Genomic DNA, 14888 nt, shown 5'->3' with positions numbered 1-14888 from the left:
TGTCTATGCTGTGAAGATATGAGATGTGCAGCACCTGAAACTACGGATACTGGAAGCCTGTGCTAGCATTTCTCCTGCGGTGTTTATAGTAGTATATAGCAGTGTATACGGATACTGGAAGCCTGTGCTAGCATTTCTCCTGCAGTGTATATAGCAGTGTATACGGATACTGGAAGCCTGTGCTAGCATTTCTCCTGCGGTGTATATAGTAGTATATAGCAGTGTATACGGATACTGGAAGCCTGTGCTAGCATTTCTCCTGCGGTGTATATAGTAGTATATAGCAGTGTATACGGATACTGGAAGCCTGTGCTAGCATTTCTCCTGCGGTGTATATAGCAGTGTATACGGATACTGGAAGCCTGTGCTAGCATTTCTCCTGCGGTGTATATAGTAGTATATAGCAGTGTATACGGATACTGGAAGCCTGACCTAGCATTTCTCCTGCTGTGTATATAGTAGTATATAGCAGTGTATACAGATACTGGAAGCCTGTGCTAGCATTTCTCCTGCGGTGTTTATAGTAGTATATAGCAGTGTATACGGATACTGGAAGCCTGTGCTAGCATTTCTCCTGCAGTGTATATAGCAGTGTATACGGATACTGGAAGCCTGTGCTAGCATTTCTCCTGCGGTGTATATAGTAGTATATAGCAGTGTATACGGATACTGGAAGCCTGTGCTAGCATTTCTCCTGCGGTGTATATAGTAGTATATAGCAGTGTATACGGATACTGGAAGCCTGTGCTAGCATTTCTCCTGCGGTGTATATAGCAGTGTATACGGATACTGGAAGCCTGTGCTAGCATTTCTCCTGCGGTGTATATAGTAGTATATAGCAGTGTATACGGATACTGGAAGCCTGACCTAGCATTTCTCCTGCTGTGTATATAGTAGTATATAGCAGTGTATACAGATACTGGAAGCCTGTGCTAGCATTTCTCCTGCGGTGTATATAGTAGTATATAGCAGTGTATACGGATACTGGAAGCCTGTGCTAGCATTTCTCCTGCGGTGTATATAGCAGTGTATACGGATACTGGAAGCCTGTGCTAGCATTTCTCCTGCGGTGTATATAGTAGTATATAGCAGTGTATACGGATACCGGAAGCCTGTGCTATCATTTCTCCTGCGGTGTATATAGTAGTATATAGCAGTGTATACGGATACTGGAAGCCTGTGCTGTCATTTCTCCTGCCGTGTATATAGTAGTATATAGCAGTGTATACGGATACTGGAAGCCTGTGCTAGCATTTCTCCTGCGGTGTATATAGTAGTATATAGCAGTATATAGAGAAGAGGGTTGCATTGACAATCCAACACAATGAGCAGAACATTGAACACGTTTTATAAGTGATGAGAAACTTGTAAATAACTCATGAAAGAATAAAGTTACGTTAAAACCAAGCACATCATTGTTTTTCTTGTGAAATTCCCAATAATTTTGATGTGTCACATGACCCTCTTCCTATTGAAAAAACTAAAGTTGGATTCAAAATGGCCAACTTCAAAATGGCCGCCATGGTCACCACCCATCTTGAAAAGTTTCCCCCCTCACATATACTAATGTGCCACAAACAGGAAGTTAATATCACCAACCATTCCCGTTTTATTAAGGTGTATCCATAGAAATGGCCCACCCTGTACATTCCTGCACCCGTTAATCGTATCTGTCGGCATTCCGCTGAAAAACAGGATTCCGACCTGTACTGTTAACGGGAGCAACTGATCCTATTCACTTCTATGGCCGAATGGAGTCACCCAATCACTTATTTCCAGGCATAATAACGCCACACCACTCCCATAGACTTGCATTATGAGGGCTTGGTGTGACGTCACAAGGGGTGTGGCCATGACGTCACAACCCTGCCACACGCACCCAGCGTTCTAAGCTGAGTTAGGACCCCCGTGATCCTTTGGATAGGGGATAAGATGTCTAGGGGCGGAGCACCCCTTTAATTCTTTAATGGAGATTTTTTTCTGTGTTTTCTATGGGATAGAGTAACTGAAACAAGAAACATAGCAGGATCATCCTCCTGACAGGAGCACCGCCATCATCCACCATCAGGATCTGCTGATGGAGGTGCTACTGCTGGGGGGGGGGGTGTTGCTGGTGGATGATGAGGGTGCTAGTGCCAGGGGGGGAGCATTAGGTAGGCAGCAGTTCCCCCACTTTAGGTAGGCAGCAGTTCCCCCACATTAGGTAGCATATTTTCCCCACATTAGGCAGCATAGATTCCCCACATTTGGTACGTGTTCCCCCACATTAGGTAGCAATTTCCCCACATTAGGTAGCACAGATTCCCCACATTAGGTAGCAGTTTCCCCACATTAGGTAGCATAGATTCCCCCCATTCGGTAGCACAGATTCCCCACATTAGGTAGCATAGACTCCCCACATTTGGTAGCACAGATTCCCCACATTAGGTAGCAGTTTCCCCACATTAGGTAGCATAGACTCCCCATATTAGGTAGCATAGACTCCGCATATTTGGTAGTAGTTACCCCACATTAGGCCGCAGGTTCCCTTGCAGGTTCCCCACAATGGGTCAAAGTCTCCCCACATTAGATCGCTGTTTAACCCCCCCCCCCACACAAAAAAAACCCCACATACAACACAGAGAGGGACACACACAAACACACACACAATCAGAAAGACACACACTCACAGACAGACACACACAGAGTCACAGTCACACACACAGAGTCACACACACAGAGTCACACACACAGAGTCACACACACACACAGAAAATAAGGCATACTTGGCACACCAGAAGGCCTCCTACATAATTCCAATACAAGAAATGATTGTGGGCAGGGGTGTAGCGCTCCTGGGTCCCCCTGCAACACACACACACAGTCACATACACACACACACACAGAGTCACACACAGTCACATACATACACACACACACAGAGTCACACACAGTCACATACATACACACACACACACACAGAGTCACACAGTCACATACATACACACACACAGTCACACACAGTCACATACATACACACACACACAGAGTCACACAGTCACATACATACACACACACAGAGTCACACACAGTCACATACATACACACACACACACACAGAGTCACACACAGTCACATAGATACACACACACACACAGAGTCACACACAGTCACATACATACACACACACACAGAGTCACACACAGTCACATACATACACACACACAGAGTCACACACAGTCACATACATACACACACACACACACACACACAGAGTCACACACAGTCACATAGATACACACACACACACACAGAGTCACACACAGACAGAGATAGCGACAGACAGACACACACACTCACCCATCCAGCGCAGCGCTCCTTCTCTCCTGGCGCCCTGCGAGTGATGTCACTGATGTCCCATGCGGTGGTGCTGACAGACGGGCGCACAGCGGCGATGAAGGCCAGGGGGGCAGCTGACGGACGGGCACACAGCGGTGATGAAGGGCGGGGGGGGGGGTGGTGCTGACGGGCGCATAGCACAGGGGAATGCCGGGGGGGGGGGCTGCTGTCGGACGGGCGCACAGCGCAGGTGAAGGGGGGGGGGGGGCGCTGCCGGTCGGGTACAGACAGGGGTGTCGGTGTAGCTGGGGGGGGGGGGTGCTGCGGAGCGTCTTGGTGTCACCCCATTAGGTTGGTGTCCCCACCCCCCGCACCCGGGTCGCAACGCCACTGCACCAGTGATTCCCAAACAGGGTGCCTCCAGCTGTTGCTTAACTTCTAGAATGCCTGGACAGTCAGTGGCTGTCCAGAAATGCTGGGAGTTGTTGTTTTGCAACAGCTGGAGGCTCCGTTTTGGAAACCCTGCCGTACAATATGTTTTTCATTTTTATTGGGGGGAGGGACAGTGTAAGGGGGTGTATATGTAGTGTTTTACTCTTTATTATGTGTTAGTGTAGTGTAGTGTTTTTAGGGTACATTCACACTGGCGTGTTACGGTGAGTTTCCCGCTAGGAGTTTGTGCTGTGGCCAAAAAATTGCCGCAGACCAAACTTGAAGCAGGAAACTTACTGTAAACCTGTCCGTGTGAATGTACCCTATACGTTCACATGGGGGGACAAACCTCCAGCTGTTTCAAAACCACAACTCCCAGCATGCACTGACAGTGCATGCTGGGAGTAGTACTTTTGCAACAGCTGGAGGCACACTGGTTGGAAAACCTTCAGTTAGGTTCTGTTACCTAACAGTATTTTCCAACCAGTGTGCCTCCAGCTGTTGCAAAACTACAACTCCCAGCATGTACTGACATACCGTGCACGCTGGGAGTTGTACTTTTGCAACAGCTGGAGGCACACTGGTTGGAAAACCTTTAGTTAGGTTCTGTTACCGAACAGTATTTTCCAACCAGTGTGCCTCCAGCTGTACTCCCAGCATGTACTAATCACCGAAGGGCATGCTGGGAGATGTAGTTATGCAACAGCTGGAGGTTACGCAACTACCACTCCCAGCATGCCGAGACAGCTGTTTGCTGTTTCAGCATGCTGGGATTTGCAGTTTTGCAACATCTGGAGGGCTACAGTTTATAGACCACTGCCCAGTGATTTCCAAACTGTGACCCTTCAGATGTTGCAAAACTACAAATCCCAGCATGTCCAGACAGCAAAGAGCTGTTTGAGCATACTAGGAGTTGTAGTTTTGCAAGATCTGGAGGGATACAGTTTAGAGACCACTATATAGTGGTCTCAAACTGCAGCCCTCCAGCTGTTGCAAAACTACATATTCCAGCATGCCCAAACAGCAAACAGCTGTCTGGGCATGCTGGGAGTTGTAGTTTTGCAACATCTGGAGGGCTACAGTCTGAGACTATAGCCCTCCAGATGTTGCTAGGCAACTTACCGGCTTCCGTAGGATCCAGGGAGCCGTCCTCTTCTGCCTCACGCCGCCCGCGCCGATCTCTGTCGCCGCCCGCCGATCCCCGTCGCCCGCAGCCTCCGGAGGGGTAAGTGGACCTTCGGCATTCGGTCCCTGTCGTTTTCCCCATCCTGCCCCGCCTATTGTGGGTGGGCAGGACGGGGAAAATGAAAGTAAACCCCTCTGCCCCTGATCTGCTATTGGTGGTCGCGTCTAGACCACCAATAGCAGAGATAGGAGGGGTGGCACCTCACTCCTATCGCTGTAGGGGGATCGTAGTTGTCTTAGACAACCGCGATCCCCCTTCTATTTCGGGTCACCATAGACCCGTAATGACCCGGAATCGGCGCAAATCGCAAGTGTGAATTCACTTGCAATTTGCGCCGATCGCCGACATGGGGGGGTCTAATGACCTCCCTGGGCATTTGCACGGGGTGCCTGCTGATAGATATCAGCAGTCACCCCGGCCCGGTCCCCGCATACGCCCTTCGTCCCCAACAGGTTAAAAAAGCTGCCACTAGGTGTCTCCCTACTTGTCCAGAGCATATTTCCCCCATCTCTTGCACACACTTTGGACTCCTGCTGGCCTGGCAGAAGTCCAAAATCAGGAAATGCAGTCTGGAATGCTGAGGGGTGTGTGTGCAGCCTTATTCAATAGGCTCATCTCATACCTCATCTCACACTGAACTGCTGTATCTAGATATAGATACTCTAGAGAGAGTTCTCTAGAGAAGATACTAAACTAGTACATGGATTGCAGGATAAAACCTACCTGGAATGGTTAAAGGACCTTAACATGTATAGCTTGGAAGAAAAACAAGACATAAAGGGAATCAACACGGTAAAGGAGGAGAGAATATTTAAAAGAAGAAAAACTACTTCAAGAGGACATAGTTTTATATTAGAGGGGCAAAGTTTTTTGCAGTAATATCAGGAAGTATTACTTTACTGAGAGAGTAGTGGATGCATGGAGTAGCCTTCCTGCAGAAGTGGTCGCTGCAAATACAGTGAAGGAGTTTAAACATGCATGGGATAAGCATAAGGCTATCCTTCATATAAGATAGGGCCAGGGACTATTGATGGGATTCAGATTATTGGGCAGACTAGATGGGCCATATGGTTCTTATTTGCCGACACATTCTATGTTTCTATGCTCTGGGCTGTGTGTAGCAGAGTGAGGGAGGAAGTTCTCCCCTGTATGGCTTCAGATGATGTCACACCTGCTGGGGAACGCCCCTTCCCAGTCTGGGAATCTGACTGAGATTGAGCAGAAAATACAGAGCAATATCAAGGTACAAAAGTAACAAATAATAAAAATAAAGGCAGGGGGTGGTTTATTATGATGGGGCAGTGAAATGATTGTAACATTTAACAACAAGATCAGTGGGGTCTGTCAGTGACTGTGTTGGGTCACTGTAAGAAGGAAGGAAGAGGTGTGGGAGGGGGGTTCTCAGTCAGAACCATACAAATTCGATAAAATACTGCACACAGTATATACAAAAAGGATATATTTTTTGCATTTGTGTGACATGTGACATGTCAACATGTCACATGACATGTCTACATATTAAAAAGTGCAGTCAACTACGCTATATCATACAGTAAAATAGTATGCCTACACACTTTTACATGTGTAGGTCAACTGGTCTATTTGAAACCATGTAGTGTGTACAATGGGAGTTGTTCCCAGTGCATATACATGTTTGAACAGAGTCTTATTTTGCACAAACTGTTCTAGTTTGAGGTCAATATTGAGTCAAATAAGATACTGATAGTTCATGTGTACAACTGGTTTAAGCCGGACAAAACACAAAGTCCAGACATTGCGAATTCTATACAATCCTAAAGAACCATGACCTCACCAGTTATCGGTGTGCTGACTGCAAATGTCACAGATCTTTGATAGCATATACACTGCTCAAAAAAATAAAGGGAACACTTAAACATCACAATGTAACTCCAAGTCAATGACACTTCTGTGAAATCACACTGTCCACTCAGGAAGAACACTGATTGACAATCAATTTCACATGCTGTTGTGCAAATGGAACAGACAACAGGTGGAAATTATAGGCAATTAGCAAGACACCCCCAATAAAGGAGTAGTTCTGCAGTTGGTTACCACAGACCACTTCTCATTTCCTATGCTTCCTGGCTGATGTTTTGGATACTTTTGAATGCTGGCAGTGCTTTTACTCTAGTAGTAGCATGAGACGGAGTCCACAACCCGCACAAGTGGCTCAGGTAGTGCAGCTCATCCAGGATGGCACATCAATGCGAGCTGATGCAAGAAGGTTTTCTGGGTCTGTCAGCATAGTGTTCAGAGCATGGAGGCACTACCAGGAGACGTAGATGAGGCTGTAGGAAAGCAGCGACCCAGCAACAGGACCTCTACTTCCGCCTTTGTGCAAGGAGGAGCAGGAGAATCATTGCCAGAGCCCTGCAAAATAACCTCCGGGCGGCCACAAATATGCATGTGTCCAGAAACAGACTCCATGTAGGTGGTATGAGGGCCTGACATCCACAGGTGGGGGTTGTGTTTACAGCCCAACACCATGCACCGTTTGACATTTGCCAAAGAACACCAAGATTGGCAAATTCACCATTGGTTCCCTGTGCTCTTCAAAGATGAAAGCAGGTTCACACTGAGCACATGACGTGACAGAGTCTGGAGACGCTGTGTAGAACGTTTTGCTGCCTGCAACACTCTCCAGCATGACCGGTTTGGTGGTGGGTCAGTAATGGTGGGGGGTGACATTTCTTTGGGGGTCCGCACAGACCTCCATGTGCTTGCCAGAGGTAGCCTGACTGCCATTAGGTACCGAGATGAGATCCTCAGACCCCTTGTGAGACCATATGCTGGTGCGGAGACCATGCAAGACAATGCTAGACCTCATGTGGCAGGAGTATTTCAGCAGTTCCTGCAAGAGGAAGGCATTGATGCTATGGACTGGCCCACCCGTTCCCCAGACCTGAATCCGATTGAGCACATCTGGGACATCATGTCTCGATTCATCCACCAATGCCACGTTGCACCAAAGACTGTCCAGGAGTTGGCGAATGCTTTAGTCCGGGTCTAGGAGGACATCCCTCAGGAGACCATCCGCCACCTCATCAGGAGCATGCCCAGGCGTTGTAGGGAGGTCATACGAGCATGTGGAGGCCACACACTCCTGAGCCTCATTGTGACTTGTTTCAAGGACATTACATAAAGTTGGATCAGCCTGTAGTGTGGTTTTCCACTTTGATTTTGAGTGTGACTCCATATCCAGACCTCCATGGGATGATACATTTTATTTCCATTGATAATTTTTGTGTGATTTTGTTGTCAGCACAAAAAAGACAAAAGTATTGAGGTATAGATATAAAATATATATATATATATATATATATATATATATATATATATATATATATATAGAAGAAACATTTCTGTTACAGAGGGGTGCATATGTTTGGATAGGGTATAGTCATTGCAGGATAGTATGTGAATAGTTATGGGTGTGTTCATGCTCATCTAGTTCTGGTCAGTAGGTTTTGCTGTGTTTTAGGGGTATTGTTGCAGTCAATGGCTTCCTCACTAGTCATTTAATGTGTTATATTCAGGCCTGTTCGGTTGCCGACATTTTCTGCGGTTGTTGTTGATAGCAGCAGTTGTTGGAAGTAGGTTTGTAATTCATTGTTCTAGCAGTACGTTCTCACATGGTGCACATTTGCTTCACTACGTTTCACTACATTTAGGCAGTCGTTTGTATCGTAATCCTGACGTGCCTGTCAGGGGAGGCCGCTGCATGTTATTGCTGACTCTTCTTCAGCACCAAATGTGGTCCGAGCAAAATAAAATATGAGGCACCCGAATTGCATGACCAAAGATTTTCCTGGTTTGTGATACAGAATACCCAGCACTAGGTTACTAATCACGCACCATGTGAATACGGCATGAGATCCCAATCAGGGGAAAACCATCAAAGGCCATAACACAAACGTATCAGGGTCCAAATCTAAGATCTATAGTAAATATTTTCTGTATTTAAGAGAATGTTCACACATTCGTAACTAGAAGTAGGTTTCCACTGCGAGTTACGCTACCGTGCACTTGTTTGGGCACATGGACAGTCCATAATAGTGGCAGGTTCGCAGACCTGTTTAAATGAACAGTAGCGTAACAAGCACAGGTTTTTCTGCAGTGGGAAACCGGCTGCTAGTTACGAGCATGTGTATGTACCCTGAAGGAGAACTTCAGTAAAAAAAAAAAAAGATCTACTATGTCCGGGCTGCCAGAATAAAAATAATAAACTTTCACTGTTCCCCTGGTGCCTGCAATATCGCAGTCCCATCCTACGGTCCTTGTCTTCTTCTGACTTTTATAATGTTATTATATAATGTTAATGATCCTGTACAGTTAACGGTGTATACGTAAAAAGAAAGAAACAACCATAAATTGCTGCTTTTTGGTCACATCATTTATTTCAGAAAATAAAATAAAAAGTGATCAAAAAGTCTCATTTATACGCAAAAGTGAAACCAATAAAAAACTACAGATAACGGGTAAGAATTGGGCAATTTTACATACTGATTTTGTTAGAAAGTATGATTTTATTTAATTTTTTTAAACAATTAAAATAATAGTAAAGCATGTAACCAGGGGTATCATTTTAATCATATTGACCTACAGAATAAAGAAAATATGGACTTTTTAATGTAAAGTGTACTGCTTAAAATTATACCCCCCAAAAGCTGCAAAATTGTGGTATTCTTTTTAATTTCTCCCCCCAAATTTTTTTGGGGTTTGCTGTACACTTTATGGTAAAATGAGTGATGTCATTACAAAGTGCAATTGGTCACGCAAAAAAAAAAAAAAGAGTTTATCAGAAGATGAAGAGGAAAAAACGAAAATGCAAAAATAAAACCCGGCTGTGTCCTGAGGGGTTAAAATATTAAATCACACCCCACTCCCCATTTCTAAGGTGTAACTGTACACTGTTCCCAATGGCACCCGTCCCCCACCCCCCATCCTTTCCCCTTACCTTCTACTCCCCGCTACTATGTTTGTTAAACCCATAGACAGCATACACAGACTTACTATGTATCTTCCGAGACCTGGGATGACTCATATTGACTTAGAGTCCTGATGATGTCACCAAAGGTCCTGGAAGATCCAAATTAAGTGTGTGTGCTGTCTATGGGCTCAATGCAGCCTGGACAGCTTTCGGGCTTTATTCTCACTATTGTTTTCAGGGACAGACTGGAAATAAAAACCAGCCCTGGAAATAATTGCAAACCAGCCCTACAGCCACTGGGATCGGGGCACAGACTTATTCCTCTTTTTTTTTTTTTTTTTGTTTGTGGATAAATATATATACATTATATATATATATATATATATATATATATATATATATATATATACACACACACACACTATCTAAATCCTCTATACTGAGACCAATATTACCACCACTAATACTAGTAAACTTATGTGGTGGACCACCGGTGTATGGCAGGACAACGGGTGTAGCAATGTAGGTGGTGGGGTCAGATCATATTAACCCCGGGGGCAAGATGTTATTAATCCCTAGTGTTCATTACACCAGAGAGGTTTTTTGGTACCGGAACCACATGAACGGTATCTCCGAAATTCCAATGGCTAGTTAAGGAAAGGAGAGTCCAGAACCAGTTATAGTTTAACGGAGACATTACTGAGTTTAAAAAAGATGGAATTATCTTAACAGCTAGGCCAGATTCCCAGAGAGGTGGCCAGGAAAACAGAAGACCTCGCAGCTTGCTGGGGCCAATTATATTCGAGACAATTATCTTGAGGCTTGACTATATGCAGGACTTGACTACTTGTAGTTAAGAAGGGCTCTAGGTCTTCGCCAGGCAATTATAGACCGGTAAGTCTAACGTGCATTGTGGGTAAATTGTTTGAAGGACTTATAAGGGATTACATACAGGAATACATAGGGGATAATAGTATTATAAGTGATAGCCAGCATGGGTTTACTAAGGATAGAAGTTGTCAAACCAATCTAATTTGCTTTTATGAAGAGGTGAGTAGAAGCCTTGACAGAGGAATGGCTGTGGATATAGTGTTTCTGGATTTTGCCAAAGCGTTTGATACTGTCCCTCACAGACGTCTGACAGGTAAGTTAAGGTCTTTGGGCTTGGAAACTTTAGTTTGTAACTGGATTGAACACTGGCTCATGGATCGTACCCAGAGAGTGGTGGTCAATGATTCGTACTCTGATTGGTCCCCGGTAATTAGTGGTGACCCCAAGGTTCAGTACTGGGCCCGCTGTTGTTTAATTTATTTATCAATGATATAGAGGATGGTATTAACAGCTCTGTTTCTATCTTTGCAGATGACACCAAGCTTTGTAGCACGGTACAGTCTATAGAGGATGTGCATAAGTTACAAGATGACTTGGATAGACTAAGTGTCTGGGCATCCACTTGGCAAATGAGGTTCAATGTGGATAAATGTAAAATTACTTGCTGTCACGATGCCGGCTGGCAGGTAGTGGATCCTCTGTGCCAGAGAGGGATGGCGAGGACCGCGCTAGTGGACCGGTTCTAAGCCACTACAGGTTTTCACCAGAGCCCGCCGCAAAGCGGGATGGTCTTGCTGCGGCGGTAGTGACCAGGTCGTATCCACTAGCAACGGCTTACCTCTCTGGCTGCTGAAGATACAGAAGATAGGCGAGGTACAAGGGAGTAGGCAGTAGCAAGGTCGGACGTAGCAGAAGGTCGGGGGCAGGCGGCAAGGTTCGTAGTCAGGGGAGATAGCAAAAGTACTGGTACACAGGCTATTAAACACACAATACGCTTTCACAAGGCACAAGGGCAACAAGATCCGGCAAGGGAGTGCAAGGGAGGAGACTAGATATAACCAGGGAACAGGTGGGAACCAATTAAGCTAATTGGGCCAGGCACCAATCATTGGTGCACTGGCCCTTTAAGTCTCAGGGAGCTGGCGCGCGCGCGCCCTAGAGAGCGGAGCCGCGCGCGCCAGCACATGACCGCAGGAGACGGGAACGGGTAAGTGACCTGGGATGCGATTCGCGAGCGGGCGCGTCCCGCTGTGCGAATCGCATCCCCAACGGCCATGGCAGAGCAGCGCTCCCGGTCAGCGCTGACCGGGGAGCTGCAGGGAGAAAGACGCCGTGAGCGCTCCGGGGAGGAGCGGGGACCCGGAGCGCTAGGCGTAACAGTACCCCCCCCCTTAGGTCTCCCCTTCTCTTTATCGGGTAACTGCCTCCCCTGGGATGAGGACACCGGGAAAGGATGGAGGGATTCCTCAACGGCAGGCAGAACCGCAGGAGTAGGAATGGGGAGAGAGGGCAGAGGGCGAGACCTGGCACGGGGCAGTGTGACACCAGGACGAGGGCCATGAGGGGACACAGAAGCTTGCCTGATGGAACTGGGAGGGGGGGAGGGGCATTTCCTGTGGCAGGCAGAGTCCTTAATGACCTTAGGGGGACCGGATACAGGAGGAACCACAGAGTTACGGCAAGGGTTACTGGGAACCGGTTTTAGACAGTTCTTGGCACAAGAGGACCCCCAACTCTTGATCTCCCCAGTGGACCAATCCAGGGTTGGGGAATGAAGTTGAAGCCAGGGAAGTCCAAGGAGAATTTCCGAGGTGCAATTGGGGAGGACCAAAAGTTCAATGCTCTCGTGATGAGATCCGATGCTCATAAGAAGGGGCTCCGTGCGGAAACGTATGGTACAGTCCAACCTGGCTCCGTTGACCGCGGAAATGTGGAGTGGCTTGACAAGACGGGTCACCGGAATACGGAATTTATTCACAAAGGACTCCCGAATAAAATTCCCAGAAGCTCCAGAGTCCAGACAGGCCACGGCTGAGAGGGGAGAGCTGGCTGAAGTGGAAATCCGAACAGGTACCGTGAGACGTGGAGAAGCCGACTTGGCATCAAGAGACGCCACACCCACGAGAGCTGAGTGCGAGCGTGCGTTTCCCAGACGTGGAGGACGGATTGGGCAATCCACCAAAAAATGTTCAGTACTGGCACAGTACAGACAAAGATTCTCTTCCTTACGGCGATTCCTCTCTTCCAGGGTCAGGCGAGACCGATCCACTTGCATGGCCTCCTCGGCGGGAGGCCTAGGCGCAGATTGCAGTGGAGACTGTGGGAGAGGTGTCCAGAGATCTAAGTCTTTTTCCTGGCGGAGCTCTTGATGCCTCTCAGAAAAACGCATGTCAATGCGAGTGGCTAGATGAATGAGTTCATGCAGGTTAGCAGGAGTCTCTCGTGCGGCCAGAACATCTTTAATGTTGCTGGATAGGCCTTTTTTAAAGGTCGCGCAGAGAGCCTCATTATTCCAGGATAGTTCAGAAGCAAGAGTACGGAATTGTATGGCGTACTCGCCAACGGAGGAATTACCCTGGACCAGGTTCAGCAGGGCAGTCTCAGCAGAAGAGGCTCGGGCAGGTTCCTCAAAGACACTTCGAATTTCCGAGAAGAAGGAGTGAACAGAGGCAGTGACGGGGTCATTGCGGTCCCAGAGCGGTGTGGCCCATGACAGGGCTTTTCCAGACAGGAGGCTGACTACGAAAGCCACCTTAGACCTTTCAGTAGGAAACTGGTCCGACATCATCTCCAAGTGCAGAGAACATTGCGAAAGGAAGCCACGGCAAAACTTAGAGTCCCCATTAAATTTGTCCGGCAAAGACAGGCGGAGGCTAGGAGTGGCCACTCGCTGCGGAAGGGGTGCAGGAGCTGGCGGAGGAGATGGTTGTTGCTGCTGTAGCTGAGACTGAACTTGCTGTAGCTGTGACTGTTGCTGCTGTAGCTGCGACTGGAGTTGCTGTGTCATGGTGGTCAAGTACGACAGCTGGTGCTCTTGTCGGGCGACCAATGTAGGGAGGTCGGCGGCAGCTGGCAGAGGAACTTCAGCGGGATCCATGGCCGGATCTACTGTCACGATGCCGGCTGGCAGGTAGTGGATCCTCTGTGCCAGAGAGGGATGGCGAGGACCGCGCTAGTGGACCGGTTCTAAGCCACTACAGGTTTTCACCAGAGCCCGCCGCAAAGCGGGATGGTCTTGCTGCGGCGGTAGTGACCAGGTCGTATCCACTAGCAACGGCTTACCTCTCTGGCTGCTGAAGATACAGAAGATAGGCGAGGTACAAGGGAGTAGGCAGTAGCAAGGTCGGACGTAGCAGAAGGTCGGGGGCAGGCGGCAAGGTTCGTAGTCAGGGGAGATAGCAAAAGTACTGGTACACAGGCTATTAAACACACAATACGCTTTCACAAGGCACAAGGGCAACAAGATCCGGCAAGGGAGTGCAAGGGAGGAGACTAGATATAACCAGGGAACAGGTGGGAACCAATTAAGCTAATTGGGCCAGGCACCAATCATTGGTGCACTGGCCCTTTAAGTCTCAGGGAGCTGGCGCGCGCGCGCCCTAGAGAGCGGAGCCGCGCGCGCCAGCACATGACCGCAGGAGACGGGAACGGGTAAGTGACCTGGGATGCGATTCGCGAGCGGGCGCGTCCCGCTGTGCGAATCGCATCCCCAACGGCCATGGCAGAGCAGCGCTCCCGGTCAGCGCTGACCGGGGAGCTGCAGGGAGAAAGACGCCGTGAGCGCTCCGGGGAGGAGCGGGGACCCGGAGCGCTAGGCGTAACACTTGCACAACTCAAGTATGTTTTTATAGGAATTATTTCTCCTGTTATTGCACTTTTTATACTTTGTGTCCCATATTCTATATAACTACATGTCCCACACCTTTTTTCATTACATTTATAAGGACCTTTTTGTTTTATTGTTCCTTTTTCAATTCTTTTTTTATTTAAAATAGGGTATGAGGGTGCTACTATTTGGGCTACTGTTTTTGCTCTGCGATAGATAAATTTAGGTTTAAAATTCTCAATACCAAACGCTTCGTTTAAAAATGGATCCTGTTTTAATATATCCCAGTTTTTTCTAATAATATTTTCAACTTTTTTTGCATCTTCTGAATACCGTGACACAAA

Source organism: Hyla sarda, chromosome 9, assembly GCF_029499605.1.
Source record: "Hyla sarda isolate aHylSar1 chromosome 9, aHylSar1.hap1, whole genome shotgun sequence".
NCBI classification, from domain to species: Eukaryota; Metazoa; Chordata; class Amphibia; order Anura; family Hylidae; genus Hyla; species Hyla sarda.
The sequence above is the reverse complement of the archived record's forward strand: the minus strand, read 5'-3'. Positions refer to the sequence as shown.